At 38.9% G+C, this 15731-nt stretch overlaps 1 protein-coding gene across 36 annotated transcripts in view; it reads right to left on the bottom strand.

The window, feature by feature from the left end:
- The window catches only part of HIVEP2 (HIVEP zinc finger 2), a 196329-nt gene that overhangs the window by 80750 nt on the left and 99848 nt on the right, over positions 1–15731 (bottom strand). For 29 of the 36 annotated variants that reach the window (XM_021072400.2, XM_085024681.1, XM_085024579.1 and 26 more), the window contains one exon: positions 3926–4039. The exons of the other annotated variants lie outside the window; for them this stretch is intronic. The gene's annotated coding sequence lies outside the window, so the exon portion shown is untranslated. The remainder of the gene's footprint in view (positions 1–3925; positions 4040–15731) is intronic. 36 annotated transcript variants of the gene reach the window in all.

Genomic DNA, 15731 nt, shown 5'->3' with positions numbered 1-15731 from the left:
CTTAGATGTTTCATACTACACAGAGCATACAGATCATATCAACAAAGCTCTGATAGTTGAACACTGCCAGTCTGGCATCAGATGACATGCTGTCTGAAGTTGGGAGAACCAGGGGTTGAATCCGCGTCTATGACTCATTAGTGCTGTGACTTTGAGCGAATCACTCAACTGCAACCCCCAGGGCCTCCGTTTCCTCATACACAAAATAAAATGTGAGTAATATCAACACAACAGTTCTTGCCTTAAGTGAGATCATGGAACATGGAAGCCTTTGGTAAACTCTAAAGCATTGCACAAACGGCAATTCAGGTCATCCTAGAAACAAGGCGTATGGTGACTAAGCACAGGTCCAGTGTGGCCAGTAAAAGATGAGAGGTTCTGGCACACACAGCCATCCTCCTCTGCAAGCTAAAGGAAGGAGACAGGAAGAAGGACAGGCAGAAGGGAGCACTATGAAATGATATAAAGACAACCCTCAGTCAGTTGTTCAGATGGCTACAGAATACTCAAGGAACAAAATGTGCTTTGCTCTTATTACTGGTTTAATTAATACTTGCTGACAATGATGAATAAATGAATGGGTATGACATTCACTGTACGAATGAATCAAGGGACAGTGAAATGCTTGAGAAACACAGCAGGAAGAGTCAAGCTTATAGCAGAGGTTAAGAAAATCATTTTGGAAAAGTGAAACCATGTAGCAGAAGAAGCTGCCAGTGATGGGCTCCGCTCACAGAGGCTACTGTGGTGGCATCAAACCACAGTCCTTATAAGTAAGAGCTTGCTAGTTCATAGGTTTCACACGGGCTTAGTAATAATCAGAAATACTGACACCCTCTTCAGTTACCTAAAAACACAAAGGACCCAACAGAAGAACTGTATGCATCTGAAAACCTATAAAAATGGCTCTCCATAAAAGGAAACATTCCGAAAGCCACAACACATTGAAGCCCATAAGGTTTGCTCTGAATTAGATGTAATAGCAGAATAAATTATATCAAACCACAGAGAACAGAGAGCAAATCTTATTTGCAACCTCATCAAATCTTTATAAGACCTGCTGAAAAGTGTTCAAATAAAATGGATCAAAAATTTTCCATTTTATGTCCCGTACTGGTGTAAGTATGACAGAAAAACACATAAAGGAACAGATGGATAGATGAACAGTGAGTCTGAGGAAATCACAAAATATAGCAATTTCTACAGGAAACAGAATTCTATGTTTTGGACTTTCTAATTTAAAGTAAGATTTCAATAACTTCTGACTGTAAAAATTACTATCATAACTATGTAATTCCCAGCAAATTAATTACTCGCTGAAACCTGATTTCTTTAAATGAACATGGGATTCTTAATTCTTACTTTTAAAAGATTAAGCAGCTATAGCAAAGGATCTTACTCCACAGAATATGTCCCGTGAATGTTAATAAATATTGCAAAATAAAAAATAAATGATACAACTAAATTTTCCTTCCTTCTTACCTTCCCTTAAAGAAGACTTTTCACTTACATAATTCTTAAATAATCACATCTAATACAAAGACAGTGTATAAATCTGTGCACGTGGTTAAAAGTCTATAATCTGGTTCATATTACCTTAGATGAATAAGGTCACGACCAGTCAAAAGCATTGGCTACTTGAAGAAAAATGACAGCACATGAAAAAACCATGTTATTATAAAGTAATTAGTATTTATCATCTTTTACAAAAAGTACTGTAAAAGCAAGATCATTCTAATGATGAAGGTTTTCCTTTTATATCTTCTACGATTTTACCTTGCAAACTTTCCTCTTTTATCTTGTTTTCTTTTATTACCAATCTGGAATGGGGGAAATGGGACAACTTTTTAAAATTTATTATTTGAAAAAAAATCCTTGCTTGAGCCAATGGAAAAGACCAAGCTCACGGATAAAGTGACAGTGAGGTTGCGGATTATGGCATAAATAGCACAAAAAAAAAAGCTTACCAATTTCATACGAAGTGTTTCTTTACCAAAATAAGTATTTGGTTTAATGGAGAAAATGCATTCATCTCTATGGGTTATGTCCACAATGACAGGCTAAAGCATCAGTCATGTGATTAATAAAATACAATTATTGTGACATTTAAACCATGATTGTGCTACTAACACCACGAATCACCACTGTCATAATCACTACTAGTTTCTGAGTCTCTACCCAGTACCAGTTTCATCCTCACGTAACCTTATGAATTAAACAGAATTCTCATTTGACTCAAAAAATGATTATTTTAAAAGACTGTGAATCCAAAGAGCTGACTTAACCAAAGGTGCCCAGAACTCACAGTGAGATAAGCAAGGAGGCCAGCTGCACTCAATGTCCAGGCCATGTCAATTCACAGAGAGCACTTAGAGAACAGTGCCCTAAACATAACTTAAGTCCCACCAATTGAACTTTAACTGTGACACTGTAGGGTACTTTGGGAACAACTGTAAAAGCCAATCCTTGGGAGTAGACGGACAATTAAGTGCGGCAGACAAAGGCATTTAAGTGAGTACTTCAGAGTATTAATTTTCATCTCCTAACATCTATTACAGCTATTGAAGATATTAAGGCTTTGCTTTAGAAATTTTCTGAATATTTCTCTTCCTGATGGGTTTTTCACCTCACTGCCTTATCTCCCTTTAATTATCCCAAACTCCTCCGAATGACACCATGTGCCCATGACAATGGAAATTACTGGTCACAAATGAATGTCGGGTCATGAACCATACAGGCCAAGTGAAAAGATTCCCGGGATTTCCACACTTGATATTTCTGCCCTCAATGCATGCTCAGAAGCTCCACTAACAAATCAAGTCCCCAGGGATTAGCATCAAGGAAGACTATTTTAGACAAAGCTTAGGCAGTTGTCAGCACTGCATAAACCATTTGCCACAGTATCCCTGAGGAACCCCCCTGGTCCTATCACATCTTAAGATGCCCACAGGTAAAGCAGACACAAATGTTAGTTTGCTTTTGAAGTCTGTTCCCTGAATAATTACACATTTTCCTCTCTTATTTACCATCATTCGTCAGATTTTTAAATAGCTGCAGTTTATCCAGAGGAAAATTAAGTAACAAGCTGCACAATTTAGACTCACGAATAAAATTTAGAATTTCAGAAACTCAAATCTTGTGATCTGGACTAGGAACATAATTTTTTTTCCCCAATTTTTCTGTTACTATGTAAAGAGTTAATTAAAGCACGAGTTTGCCTGGATTACAACAAAAATCGCCAAATCCTAAAATCAGTGTCATTTAGGTTTTTTGATATCAAAAATCCACTTGACAGAGCAGGCTTTGCTATAGTGACATTTTAACAATAGCCAAAGTCTCTTCCTCACTAAATTCTGTCTTGGCAACACCAAGAATGTGCTAAAAGCCTAAACTCTTCCTGGTTAAGAATTCTCTATCTCAAGAGCATTCTGAAGCAACACAGTGCAACGAGAAAGTTGGACCAAACAAGTCCTTGAGATTTCTATTCCTTCTGCAAAATGAGAATGGTTTAAAAGAAAGAGAGTGACTAATTTACTCAAAATGTTTCTTATACTTTAGACTTGAATCTGATAGTATACAGCACAATTACACATAATATCTCATTAAAAGTAAACTCTGATATTCTCACATTACCTCAACATTACAACAAGCAAATAATCATTAAAACAGTCAATGAGAGGATCTGGTTTCAAACTATAAATGACACATGATCTTCTCATTTTTCTAATCAGGATAGTTTCACCAATGTGGTCAAGACTTATCAACATTTTCAGTTAGACAGCATCCCTGACTTCTTTCACAGGTTTTGAGAGCCTTGAATAATTACTGTCAAAATTTCACATGAAGCTTACTTAATATTTTGCTTGAGAGATGGTTCCAATATTTTTGAAATTAAACCATATAGAAAGTATGTGATTCAACTTACCCAGTGGCTAAATGTTAAAGAATTGGTAAAAGAATGTTCCAAACAAATCGATTCGCTTAATTTTTCAAGTAGATCTGATTACCATCGTCTTTTAAAAAAATTCAAAGACTCCACCTAATGAGGAAAGAAAAAAAAGAAACACAACAAAGGATAGCTTTTAAACCAGAGCAACATTATATGATCCATACATTAATAACACAGAAATCTAACCAAGCTCATCATTATATCTTCTCCTAAGTTACAGTACTACTTAAAACTATAAAACAACAAAATCATCCAGCAACTAGATTAAATTTTCCCATTTGGGATAAAAAAGAATGTTCAAGCAGAGAAAAAGCAATAAAATACCATAACAAAGTGTGAGAACAGAAGGATTTATTTTCAGGGCTGATTGACGACTATATAATGTCAGTTAGGATATGTAAAAGTGGAGATGAGGAAAAGATGCAAGTGACTACTTTGGAATTCTATTTGTGGATTCTTATTAATTTACTGATGCAATGAAAATGTGTAGTTTGCAATTCTTTAAAGCTGTGAAGCCCCTACTCACATACAATCTCCGCTGAGGAATATAAACTAATACCCAGCTAGATCATTTGGAGAGAATTCACTAGTGTGAATTTCCAAATCATTCTTTGAATGTTACACCTTGTCTCTCACAGAAAGTGTTTACTAAAGATACATCAATAATTTAATTACAGTTCATAAGTAAGGTACATCTACTGGTAAGATGATTGAAATGTTCATCTATTAAACTATCTCAGCTCCAAAAAAAGTTTGAGAGGAGGCAAAGCTAAATCTCAACGGATGAGAAATAATAGTAATAATCCCTAAAATAAATGGGATTCTGGTGGGCTGAGCAGAAGAGTGAGAAAGAAACCTGGACAGCTTCCAGCCACTTGTGAATCAGGTCACCCTAGGATAAATTAAGCATATTTTAATGTCCCAGAACATCATACACAACCATATTCCAGGGAAAGTTCAAAAACTTTTTACAAGGCCATAAATATATGATTTTTTATTCTGTGATTTGGCATCGGCTGCCTAGTGTCACTTCTCCAGTTCCACTCTATGTATTGGAAAACCTGATAGTTATCTCAGTTGCAAAAAAGGAAGGTTGACATAGATTCGCTATGCACTATTTGAAGGCAGATGCTCAAACAAACAAAAAAAAATCTCTACCAAAGGAGACAATAAATAGCAATGATTATACATACTAAGCAGAAATCCATGATAGCCATGGGAAATATGTTTTCACGTTCAAGACAACCAAGGTCTAGATTCTAGTCTTACCACTAGTCAAGATATAGTTATCTAGGAAACTCATTTGGATATGGTCTCAAAAGACTTCATTAACAGTGATAAATAGCCTTACTTATCATTCTAGGGTTCTTGCCATAAACACAAGAAAAATGTCAAATGGTTTGGTGATTTTAATTACACTGGACCAACAAATAGAGCTTCTACACAATGAGATGCAAAATGGTACAGCACATACTTTTCACACTGAATCTCCAGAGCTGTGAAAAAAAAATTTTTTTCTGTACTTTTCCAGGCCTTTGGGGAAAGAGTTACAAAGGTGCTTTCAAATCATGTTTGATAGCTAGCTTCCTATCATCTCCGGATTCTTACCTGATGGTTTTGTGCTAGCATACTGTTTGTTACTCACTTTCCACGAAAAAGCTAGGGCATCTCCCACCACGATGCAGAATGACTTGAAGATTCTTAAGAACCCTGTTCTCACTGATATTTCTTTGTATACTGTGAAGCTGACCTACACAAGACTCTAGATCTACCACCTCTCTTTCTTTGTATATTTTTTAGATAAAATACTGTGTTCATAAATTATATAGTTCTTGCCTCATTTCTTATATCATTTCATGGCTAGCCATTAAGTCAACATCTTATTTAGGGCTTCCACCTACAATACAGCAAGTATGCTCTAACTTCAATCTTATTAGGTTATCTGAGTGGTCAGTGATTTCAAACTATTTAGGAATTTTCCAGCCAGCATGAGCACCTGTTACCAAACTTCAAAAGCAGTAAGTACAAAATGTATTAGTCACCTGTATGGATGATTCAGTTAAATGACTGCCCTGAATTGGCACAGAAGATATAGATATGCTGCCTGTATAACAAGTAAGCCTCATACAAACCACAATACAACATTCCTGGGAAATGTGCATTTCCTTAGAAATGAATAATATCCAAGATAGGATAGCTGGTTCTCTATAATTCAATACCACACAGTAGTAACTAAAATAATTATATAATGTTATGAAAGCAGTTGAGTCTACACCTCCTTGCCTTCAACTTGTTTTTATTGCCTGCCTTACCACACTAGGAAAAAAGAAGAACAAAACAAGACTGGAAAAGCCACCTCAGTCAGTGGCATTTTGGCTCTATCAGAAAATCTAAATACCCCTGAACTTTGCATTTCAGTTAGGTACATGGTCTAAACAATGGAGTGATTTATCATTAGCTAATATTTGATCATGCTTGTCACCAACTGGTCTATTTCAGTTATTTTTGTGTAATAAATCAATGTACCTACAAGGCTGGATTAGAGTGACTTTCTCTGGCTGAATGGTTTCCCCCATGTAATAGGCAGGAACCATGCTCCCTCATGTAATAGGCAGGAACCATGCTTCCTGTACTGACCAGGACACCCCCTTGGGAACCCTTGGCTGTTCCTGCTGCAACCAGGAACACAGCAAAGACGCTCTTTCGGGTGCATGGAAAACTGCTCCCTTGAAGGGGGCAGCCTGAAGTAAGCTTGTGAGTCATAATGTCTTTACAGCCCTGGACTAACACCCAGTGGTCATGGAGCACCCTCTTTTTACCAAGGATGAGACTGAGGCCCAGAAGGTCACAGTCACTTACCCAAGGTCACATAGCCAGAAAGACGGTTTCCTGACTGCTCTTCCACCATTTTCCCCTGTACCTCACCAAGCTTCTTTGCCATCCTTAGGCAGAAGTTCAATAATATTGAGCAGGAGTTTACTGAGCACCAAGGACATTAAAGATGCTTCTCAGTTTAGGAAGAGAAGGAAATGGGTGCGGAGTGAGTGAAAACAGACCCACAAATACCACAGGTACCACCCCACCCACTTCAGTATAGTTACAGTCAACTCACTTCTTTGCAAACTTAGTAAAAACCTGGCCAAGGAGAATAAGTGACTGAAAATATCTTGAGACTGTTATATACTCAAGATGTCTTGGTATATTTTGGCAGAGCCCCAAAGTAACATTTAGAAAGCAGTGCCCCAAGGGCCAGAGTTAGTACAGCTGCCTTACTTCATTATAAATTTTATTTTTCCTTATAAATACGTAACAACATTTAAGACATTTTTATCCAGAGAAACATCCTTAATCTCACCACCCAGACACAATTATTTTCATTTAAAGAAATTCTAATCTGATATTTATTTGCCCCTTTGTAAGCATATTTTCACATAGATGCTCTCATAACATACATATAATTATGTATTCTATTTAGCTCATTTAACATTTTAGAAACACATTCTATATTTCCATGTAATTCACAAAGTGTGCATTTTTCCCAACCATATAATATTCCATAGAGTTAGCATGCTTACTTGGTCATTTCCTTAATCATTCCTATATGTGCGAGTATTTCAGATGTTCTCATTTATTTTTAACACTGGAAACACAATTTTTTCCTTAAAACATTAACAGAAATATGATCACTAAATCAAAGGTATGAATATTTTTATGGACCTCATATTGATAGCCATAATGATATCAACAGATTGAAATTACCTATAAAGCCCTAGCAACATATGAGCATTCTACTTTCACCAAACTTCCTTACCACTGTATGTGATTAAAATTGTTTGGTGGTTTATTTAACATAAAATGGTATATCAGGGATGATTTTTTTATTTTAAAGGTGATTACAATTAGTCTCCTCTTTTATTTTATTTTATTTTTTAGGGCCAAACCTGCGGTATATGGAAGTTCCCAGGCTAGGGGTCTCATCAGAGCTACAGCTGCCGGCCTACACCACAGCTCACAGCAACACCAGATCCTTAACCCACTGAGTGAGGCCATGGATCGAACCCACAACCTCATAGTTCCTAGGCGGATTTGTTTCTGCTGTGCCATGATAGGAACTCTGAATCAGTCTCTTATTTTAAGATAATAAATTATTTTTCATCTTTTCTATAAAACTTTTATATTATTGTAGTCATATAATTTGACTATACTTAGGTCCTAATTTTTCTTATGAATTTAAATGGTCTCTTAATATGATGTACATATTAAATTTTCTACAAATTGTTCTGCAAGTTTATTTTCAGATGTTAACAAGTTTATATGTCTTGTGTGTATTTGGATCCACAGTGTGAGGTACATATTCAAAGATTTTTGTAACATTCCAGTCTCCCACCATCCTATTTACTAAGCTTGCTATATTTTAAGTGTGTATCATATTATTAAGGTTTCCTCATTGATTTACATATTTGAAATGGAATGTTTGTTCAGACCTAATTAATGTTGTGTGATTGCCATTGTGTTCCATAGTTTTCACGTGCATTATCCCATGAACTTTTGCATCTGGCTGTGTTCGACAGCTTGAATTACTGTTACCAATTTATGGTATGTTTAAATCCAAGTAGGCCGAGATTCTACGCCTTCTTTTCTTTTCTTTTTTTTTTTTATTTTTTTATTTTTATATTTTTTTTTATTTTCCCACTGTACAGCAAGGGGGTCAGGTTATCCTTACATGTATACATTACAATTACATTTTTTCACCCACCCTTTGTTCTGTTGCAACATGAGTATCTAGACAAAGTTCTCAATGCTATTCAGCAGGATCTCCTTGTAAATCTATTTTCTTTTCTTTTTTTCAAATATTCCTTGATATTTTCTTGTGTGCACATGTATACTTGAGAAATTCTCACCCAAGATTATGTTCTTGATTCAGTGTATTTTCTACTCTCCATATTCAGCCATACCCAAACAATTCTCATTAGGAGTGTGAATAGAATTGTGTTGACATATTAAGCATCTTTTCAATACTTTGTTTTCCCATGTAAAAAAATAAAAAACCATAGTACATTATAATGCACTTCTACATTTATTGCATTTTAAGTTTTGTTTTGTTTTTTTTTTTTGACTTTTTGTCTTTTCCAGAACCGCTCCCGTGGCATATGGAGGTTCCCAAGCCAGGGGTCCAATCAGAACTGTAGCTGCCGGCCTACGCCAGAGCCACAGCAATGTGGGATCCGAGCCATGTCTGCAAACTAGACCACAGCTCACGGCAACGCCGGATCCTTAACCCGCTGAGCAAGGCCAAGGATCGAACCTGCGACCTCATGGTTCCTAGTCGGATTCGTTAACCATTGTGTCACCAAAGGAACTCCTGCATTTTAACTTTTATACCCAATAAACATTTGCATTTCACAAGTCTCCTCATCTCGATTTCACTTGCTTAAAAACATGTCATTCTCAAGTCCAGCTACTAAATTGTGTTAATTCTTCACAAGGTCCCCTGAAAAATATCCTGTACATGTAGGCAAAAACAATGATTAAATAGAAGACAATTATTTTAAGTCCTATCTAAAACATCTTAATTGCCTCAACAAAAATGAAATTAAGCTGTCTATAAACAACACAACCACCACAAAATAACAGCCTCAACAACCACTTTATTTTCTTAGTATGTTTACAAGACAAAGGCCTGAGTTCGTTTGAAATGTAGCTGAATGGCTGAGGTTACCTAATACCCGCTTCTTTCCCGTCCATCTTGACTGACATCCCTTATGTCTTTTATCTGTGAAATAGGTTTGAATTCCAAGAGAGAGAAAAACCAACATGGAAATGGGAACGACTTAAAATGAAATAAGATATTTTAAATGTGAACGTGCCTGAGAAGAGTCTCCATATTGCTGTACATGCTCATCAAATCCACGTACTACCTGCCTTCATTTAGCAAACCTAGGTACTCTAAAAAACATCTTCTCTGTTATGAAATCTATGTGGTACGCAGAGAATGGTAGCCCTATGTGAAAGAGAAGAGAAAGAAAAAGAGAAGGAATGGGAGGGAGAAAAGCCAGGAATATCTGTGTGAAGGTAGAAATGTTTTCCATCCGCGCTGAGAAAGTCACACGTGGTGTCAACTTGAGCAAAAGCATGAATGATGTGCTTCTCCACTTTCCTGAAGAAGGAAACACGTAGAAAATGTGGCAAATATTTAATCTGAGCCTTGTTTCCTGAAAGACTGCAAGATGCCCACAAATTTTCTTTCCCAGAGTTCAAAATAGCAAGCTGAGTGGGTGTAAGCACTTCAAGTACAAAAAAAAAAAAAAAAAAAAAAAAAAAAAAAAAAAAAAAAAAACCTAAGGAAAAGGAAATCATACTTTCTGCTCCTTAGTTTGAAAATTTTAAAAGAAGCCATTTAAAGGGATTTTGATGATCTGGATCTAGCAATTAATTGTCCTTGAATCAGAACACAAATAAAATACTTAAAAGGAGCCTTCCTGCCACTTTGAAATGTAAAGACCACATTTACAACCTCCTTGTTACAGTAAGAGTGCCCGGTTTCCATTCTGCTACAACCTGATACCTAAAAACAGCACTGGTGGCCGAAAGGGAAAGTTAGTTGAAGGTTCACAGGGTCTCTGCCACTCCCAGGGAGAAGGACCTTCCTCAACAGGGCCACCAAAACTTTAACCTGCCTGAGCCCCCGGGGGAGCCGGTTAAAATGTCCATTTTGAGTCTGTAGGTCTGGGTGGGGCTCGCCTTATTAAAGTTCACAGGTAATGCTAATGTGCTTGCCTGAGATCCACACTTTGAGAAGCAAGGCTCTAGTCTGTAACAATGGCTTACTGACTGCCAGACAACGGAAATAATCATCAACCGAGAATATGTGAAAGGTACTTAACACTGGGCTACTTGTCAGAAGAGATAATAACGTACATACGATTGGGCCTGAGCTAAGCCATAAAAAAGGACTTTTTAAAATTTAAGTGCTAAATGCTAACATGTGTGGTAATGATTCTAAGAACAACAGGAACTGAAAACAGGCAGAGTTCACTCACGGCCAGAAGTGGTGAGGGGCTTCAAAGAGCAGGTTGGACTTGGTCAGGCCCCAGGTTGGGGGAAGGTGGACAGAGAAAGTGCAGGGGACCAGAAAAGGCAATTCTAGAAGGGAGCCAGTGCCTAGGACTCCAATAAGATAAAACTACAGTCACCAGCTTTGTGGTTTGTAGATAATCATCATCAGAAATTTTAACCAGAATTCATTTTTAACCCGGCAAAGGGAACTTCTGACCTTGTTTAAAATTTGCAGGAGGTTTGCGAATTATCTTGCTGTTCCAGGACACTAAAGCAATGGACAGCCTTGCTTTAATCTTTTTTTTCCACTTTTTACAGCTGCACCTGTGACACTTGGAAGTTCCCTGGCTAGGGGTGGAATCAGAGATGAAGCTGCAGGCCTATGTCAGAGCCACAGCAGCATGAGATCCAAGTCACATCTTTGACCTAAGCCACAGCTTGCAGCAACGCCAGATCCTTAACCCAGTGACAGAGGTCAGGGATTGAACCCGCATCGTCATGGATACTAGTCGGGGTCTTAATCCAGTGAGCTACAAGGGCAACTCCAGTCTTGCTTTACTCTTAATCAAATTTTTCTCCATTGGCGACATCGTGTTATTAATGACATTTAGTAAGCTTAAGCCTGACAGCATGAAGTTACCATTTTGGTATCTATATTTATGCAACGTGTGCCTTTGTTTAACTTATGTCTTTAATGATTAATGACACAGCATTAGGATATAACTTTTCACCACAATAGAATTAATAATTTTCTGTTAGAGTGTTCGAATTCTACTTTTATTATAAAAACAAATACATTCTCCTCCTAGAAGAGACTTTTGGATGGCACATACCCACACAACACCCTAAGTTCCAGTTCTTCCCTTTCCTCCCACAATGACTGGTAATGGGAAGAAAACACACCCAGAAACAGAATGAAATTATTAATGAATTATACCTAGGTTTTTTTTTTTTTAATCTCCTTAGAGAGTTTTTCCAATCAATCCACAATATGTCAGATACATTGCCCAATGGATTCTACAGAAAAGAACAAAAGATTGTAAGAGTCAACAGAAATATGAAAATTTGAAATCTAAACTTTTTTTTTACTACAGAAAATTATAAGGAGATGGGGGAACCTATCAGCTGCAGGAGGGAAGGGAGCATCTGAAAGAGAAACAGCACAGTTTAGCATTCCAGGTCAGGTCAACAATCTCACTGAGTTCCAGTTCCATCATTGGCACTACCAACCTTATCCCCTTATCGTAAACAGTAAGAAATGATGTGTGGGCTCCTTGCAAATATTACACTTCACATCGATGCCACGGTTAAGGTTGAACCACAGCTACTGTCCCTTCTGTGTTTCTGTCCTACTAAACTTCCCTGAGCTTGCTGGAAGATGGGATTTAGGTAATGGACTGTGGCCAAACTCTTCAACGTCGAAGTCGCTAAACGTGAATATAAGATACCTTCGTCACGATAGCTGTGCTAAGTAAGGCCCTGGTATTCAGGATGCAGCGGGGAGTACCTACGCCCCTAACCTAATCCACCCAGGCATACACTCATTAATGACCAGAAAAATAAATTAATGTGAGACTGCTAACTTAATTGTTACCCATGAGTGGCTGCAAAGTACAAAAGAGAAGGCAAACGGGCGTGTGCTCATAAGACCCTGACGTTTATTGTCTATGCATCTCTTCCCATTTCTATTCTGAACCCCTTCGGGTGTCCCCCTAACTAGGTCATGGGTCTGAGGAGGCTGCACTCTCTATCTACTGCAAATAAGAGCTCATAGTCTTTTCCTAACTTGGCCGTCAAAAATGTAATACGTTCTCATTTGGGAGAGAATTTATTTCATGAAAACAAACAAAAAAACTTGGAACATTATAAAACTTCATACAAATACATAAATAATGGCTAGTGAAGAGGTATATTTGGGGAACGGGTTTTACTAGAATACAAGCAAGCACACCCCCCTCCTCCCCCGTGGGAGATGCTATTACTAATCCTATGTAGATCCAGTGCAAGGTACTGTGTCATCTAAACTAGAACAAGATATGGGTCTGCTTTTGGTTTTCTGAGGCAATTTCGACTTGAATCAAATTGTCCTTTGGAAGAATGAGAAATACTCTTACCAATGAGAAATATTCTCCCTCTCTCTTTCTCTCCTTCCCTCTTTCTCTCTCTCTTTCTCTCTCATCAACCCCTCTCAGCCCCACTTTTGTTCTGGATCTGACCCTTTTGGTTAGTAATAAAACACACCCTGACTTTTTCTTCCCTGGTGGCTCCCCTTCCAATCCTCTGTGTTTATGTGTCCACCCACTTTTAGAATTACTCAGAGATACTACTAGAAGTTTTAAGAGTTAAATTTACAACAGCACAGACTTCTAAGTGCCAGCCCGGAACCATGGTGGAAATGGGTTCAGTGTAGAAAGATTTCCCGAGCCAGAATTGATGTCCTCACTAACCAGGCTGCCAGGCCTAGATCAAATGAAGGTCGAGGCAAAGTCCCCAGAGGAAGCTGTTCAACTCGTCAGGTCGGTTCCCCTGAGCCCTTGCCAAGGAGGCCCTTCAGGCTGACAGCCAACCTGGCAGAGCTGATGTCTCCCCCGAGGGGGAGAGGCCCTACCCCCACCCCTCCCAGGAAAGGCACCCAAAGCCAGCAGAGCTGAGCTGAGCTGAGCTGAGCAGCTGGGGGCAGCCACTTGTGGCAACACAAAGGCAGCTCTCCCGGCCTCGGGAGGGTTAGAAAGCCCTGATGATGACTCGGGCTGTGGAAATGTATACCATGAGGCAGGACATCCCTCCTGGCCTCTTGGGTGAGTGAAGCCCAGGCCGGGGCAGCAACAACAGCCCTGGCCCCAGGACAGCCTGCTCCTCACATCAAAGCCGGAGGCCCTGGGAGGCTGGCGAGCAGCCAAAGACGCACAGAGCGGCAGGGGAGTGTGTTGCCTTAGGATAACAGCAAACTGGGACAGGGTAGAGTCTGTGAATTCCTTGCACTGGGGAGGTCTGCTCAGAGATTTTACCCTCTCCTGTCAGGGCTGTGATTTAGTCTCCCTTGAAGAAAAAAAAGAAAAAAAAAAAAGAGACAAAGAAAAAGAAAAGAATATACATTCCCAAACCTTCTGTCTGCAGACACAGACACCACAATGCAAGTTAATGCACTCTGGCCCTTTTCAGCTCGCAGCCACTGTCTAAAACAATAGGGCTAAGTGAGATGTGACATTCTCCCGTCCATCTTAATAGGAAATTAAGTCTAAGGGGTAATTAAGATCATTTAAATGCAAACATCATGGTTCCATTGCTAATATCCTCCCAGATATTTCCCATCAATTCTGTTTAATTAGAGAAGCACCGAACATTAATTATACCCTGACAGTTGTACTTATTCGGCAGAACACAGCATATAGTCTTAATCTGAGTAACCGGAATTTAAGGTGAGACACGGAACTCTCAGCCCCAGAGGTGACTCAGCTCTTTGGACCCAGGAGGGAAGTTTACCCAACTTGCTCCACCGAAATGGAGTTCGTTCAGGAATTATCTTCTCTCCTCCTCACTGTATTTTACAGCTTTTTTGCATAAAGACATAGAGGAAAAAAAAGTAACAAAGAAAAATCTGTAGGAAAGGAAAAGGAAAATTAATCAATCACTCTCCCCTTATATAATTTTTTGTGGGGGGTGTGATCTTTTTAGGGCCACACCCGCAGCACATGGAAGTTCCCAGGCTAGGGGTCAAATCGGAGCTGTAGCCTCAGGCCTACACCACAGCCACAGCAACACCAGATCCGAGCCACATCTGTGACCTACACCACAGCTCACGGTAAGGTCAGATCCTCAACCCACTGAACGAGGTCAGGGATGAAATCCGAGTCCTCATGGATACTAGTCAGGTTCCTTACTGCTGAGCCTCCATGAGAAATCCCCTTCTGTAATCTTAAAATGTGATTCCTAAGGACCAGGATAAAGGCTGTGAATGAAATGACGTAAGCATCCCAGGGAAGCCTGATACACGTGGGCCACGGGAGTGACAGGGTACCACTAGGAGAACTTGCGCTGCCTAATAAGTGCTCCTTAGAACAGAGAGGGCCTTGTGAGTTTTCCTTTCAGAGGAAATGAATATGAGTTGAGGTCACTCAACTCTAATCCAGCCTGTACATCAGGGTTATCCTTCTAACAGCACATGCTCCACTGAGGCCACAGTTTGTCACAGCCCAGTGTGTCACCCATGGTGGCATGCTGGGGGCGGAAGAACTCCCAACGTCTTGCTAATCCGCTGTGGGGAAGGGCCAAGGTACAGAGTTTTACTTGACTGCATAAAATGCAGAGCTCTTTTCAGCTTCTGAATCATCGTGCCGGCTCTTTTACCCGTCCTAAAGCCATATTACAACCCTTTAAAAATATCTTTTCTATTCAATTTTAACTTATTTCAACATAAGCAAACAACGTAGTCCCGTGAAATTTCAAAAGGATGAAACTATGAAATAGAAGAGAAAAAAAAAGATCAGAAAGAGTTTTATAAATATTTGCAATTTAAAAAGGGTCACCATTGCAGTGGTAGTGGGTCAGACCCTACATCTTCTTCGGTTCTCTTCAAATTCAATATAAAAACCCTGGACCATTAACACTTAGTAAGACTTTGGTGCCTGAGGACACGAATCAATTCTGTTTTAGTTACACTTCTAAGACTTTGAAGAGAAACATTAAATAATGGAAATTTTTAAAAACTGCTAACTGATAAAGGAAG

Source organism: Sus scrofa, chromosome 1 (genome assembly GCF_054392235.1).
Source record: "Sus scrofa isolate SSC_HxYL_T2T_F1_AM1 chromosome 1, Sscrofa_HxYL_maternal_Yorkshire_Landrace_v2.0, whole genome shotgun sequence".
NCBI lineage: Eukaryota > Metazoa > Chordata > Mammalia > Artiodactyla > Suidae > Sus > Sus scrofa.
The sequence above is the reverse complement of the archived record's forward strand: the minus strand, read 5'-3'. Positions and strand labels throughout refer to the sequence as shown.